Raw genomic sequence first — 3,459 nt, 5'->3', positions numbered from 1 at the left:
CCAGCTTGGTGATTTCATATGACTAGCCTCAAAACACTGCACAAGTGTGTCGGTTTTAATTCTCAATGGAAATTTCAGAGGTGCAGAATTACCAAGATGAGAGATTTTCTTCTAAAAACTCAGTTCAGTGTCAGAGTCCTTGGCAATGAGGTTTTGCAGAGTTCGGAAACATAGTAGTGGTTTCCCCACAGGAAATCTCTGATATAGCATGTAATAAGAGCCATCATTTTAGGGGCGGTTAATGAGATTGTCTTGTGCTTAACATTCTGAAATTCACTGTTTTATCACCAACTATAGTTACCTACAATTTACAGATGAGGCTGTGATTAGGTGGTTAATTTTGTTATGAAATAGGGAACTCAGCCCACTCTAGACAACCAGCAAAACTCCTCACACCATAAACCCTGTTTCTGTTTTTATAGAAGTTTTATACCAGCTTAGGTTCATAGGTGTTACTCCCGATTTACATCCCTGCGTGTCCTCGGTGGACTTTAAACCACTGTACAACTTGCAAAGAAGACTGGAAGAGTTTGTACTTCACATGCTTTCAACTTCATTGAGAATTTCATCTCCTACAGCACTTTTCACAGACCATCTCCAGCAAAGGTGAGTGTATTTTGGTTATGGTATCTTTTCCCAAACCCTTTAAAGCTGGTTCACCGTAGAAAGAAGATTCATATTAAGGGCAATTCTACCTGCAAGAGCACTGAAACTATTCATGGATATTCAAGCACCACCGCTCTCTCCATTTATTATTCATCCTCCCCATTCTTTATTTATTGTACTGCTAATTAATGTCAACAGTGACGGTGGTCTTCAAGTAGGTACAGTTCAGGTAATGACTACCTTTTAGAAAACTCAAATGCAAAGTAGGCACAATGGGCCAAAATGTGCTCTCAAGCATGCCATTTATTCCGCTAGATATTGTGGGAGGCATGGCTCATCTGATTGTTTAGTCCGATAACAGAGTGTCGTACTAACACAGTAGTTATTCAGAAGGAAAGAATAATGTACCACTTGCAGCCTCATGCCCACACAGCAATATGCACAAATTATCAGCAGTTCACAAATATGGAATGAGGTCTATGCCCTTAATTTACCCCGTTACCTGAAAGATATGGGTCTGTCCACTCAAAGATAATGCATATGAGCCTTATATCCTTAATGCCTATGTTTCTGGTTTTTTTAGTCGTCCATGTTGATCCCCGTCTTAGCTGATGATGTGTTTTGTAACCAAGTGCAAAAATTATGAGAATGATTTTAAATATGGAGCACTGGAAAGCAGGGAGTGAAAATCCTGAAATGCCTTTCAGCTTGGACAAATCTGATTTTCTTCCAACCCCATTTTCCAGACTCTAGTAGTTTGGATTAGAGCTGCATAAAGCTGGTGAAGATGGTTTCTGTCTAGCTTTGTACAAGTATTGTCACTGTTTCAGGCAGTTTGGGTCCTTGGCTAATTGTTCAACTCTCTATAAGGGTGCTGCATAGACTGTCCGGACCCAGAGGACTAATTCAATATACACCGCAGCTCTGTAATTGTCCATCTGCTGAACAAGCAGCAAGCTGTTGCTTCTGGACCTAGACTAACTCTCCCCAAGTTTTAAGCTCCCCTGAGTTGCGGAATGATCCAGCCATGGTTTCTTCCTCCAAGTCTTTGGTATAGATTAACTGCAAACCCTTTAGAGACACAGGGCCTCATAGGGGAACTACTGGAGGGTCCCAAGACTAATGAAAACCCACCCTCCTCAGTAGGCTAAAGTATACCCTTTCTGAAAGCTTCAACCTTACTCCTTCAGGAACATGACAGTTAGTAGAAGTACACTCTGGGCTTTAGATAGCAAAATGTAGACAAGTGAATGAGACACCTGGATACATTTCCTAGCCTCAGTTCCCACATATGCTTAGAGTCATCATCACCAAAGGCCATCTGGTGCTACTTTAAACCTCCCCAGAAAAATGCCTACCCAACAGGCTTCTCAAAGAAATCCAGGATACTTCCCCTCTGCACAAGTCTCTTCCTCAAGAACACAGAGATAATCTCTTCTTACATTTGCAGCCAGGCATCATCTTCTTTTCTCTCTCCAGAAGGGTCAGCGAAAGACTCTTTCTTTATAACTACCTGTACCCTTTGTCCAGCTTCATCACCATCCCCTCTCCCTCCACCCACAATCAGAAGTTTTAAGGGCACACTGAATAATTCTTTGCTTAGTTACCACCTCCCTTCAGTTTAGACTGAAGGCCTGGACAATATCCAGCTCTTAATTCCTTTGGAAAAGAGGGCCACGAAGGTCAAACAGGCCCTGCCCTCTTCAAATACTGTGTCAAGTGCAAAATGTCCCTGTTCACAAGCTTTGGTCAAATACGAATGCAAAAGACAAGCCACGCTGTGCATTCAGAGCATAGATCGCAGCATGGCCCACCCTCCCCAGGATCAAACTGAATTCAGCACCTCTGTACAGACAGATTCCCCAGAACACCATAACACATGAAACAAGGGCTTATCCAAAATCCAAACCCATGTGAAGCCTGTTACTGTTGCCAAACAAAGCTATCATAACTGACAAGTCGTAATTATCCTTCTCTGCTGAGGAGTAATTTATTAACATAAACAAAGCATTTCCACTTAGAGCTAAACTTTTTTTGCCTTATTCTACATACCCACCAGTTTATTACACCTCTCCTTGACTCCTAATTACCTCTAAAGAGTTCTTCTCCTGCCAGGCCTTTTCCTTCAGCTAATAGCGTTTCACTCAACATCCCTGCAGGTTTCCGTATTCCTCAGGCCTGTTGCCTTGGCACGAAGGAAAAAGGCTCTCTGCAAGCCCACGTCACGCTCCTACTTCTTTATGTTTCTCACTGAGCACAGGCTGTCTCTCACCCCTCCTAACATCCCTGGTGTTGAGCTACAGACTGATCCCAGGACTCATTTCCTTCACCAGGGGAACAGACCTGAGCGGGATCCAGGTATGGCTGAGTTCACTGCATTTCAGCGGCTGGCTAGCCCAGTGACAACATGCTTCTTTTAAGCGTGAGCAGCCCTGCTGAACTCCACTGGACTTCTCCTTTGCTTAAAGAACATTTTTAAAAGCTTGGGATGTGAGCCAGCGTATTCAGCGTTTAGTCTAATTAAATCCCAACCCTCTGCTTTGTTTGGCCAGAATGGCTATTTTTTTGGAGCAAACATATAAAAGAACACATTTCCCTATTTCAATTCTAATCTCATATCTAATATTGTGGCACGTATCAAAGCTGCTTTTAAGTCAGAAATGTGTTTCTTCTCATGCTAAAGTTTATCCAAATGCACTTATTTTCAAGTTTGCAGCTCAGTGTGAGAGCATTCACTATTTTTAGTATTTTTGTCTCTAACTATACCAAATTGGAAGACATCTGGTTTTGATAACATCTGGACAATTAAAAGCTCCATTTAGTTTTGGGGCAAAAAAAAAATAAAAATAAAAA

Source organism: Gavialis gangeticus, unplaced genomic scaffold, assembly GCF_001723915.1.
Source record: "Gavialis gangeticus isolate Ggan-Ray unplaced genomic scaffold, GavGan_comp1, whole genome shotgun sequence".
Lineage (NCBI taxonomy): Eukaryota > Metazoa > Chordata > Crocodylia > Gavialidae > Gavialis > Gavialis gangeticus.
Note: the sequence above shows the minus strand (reverse complement) of the source record.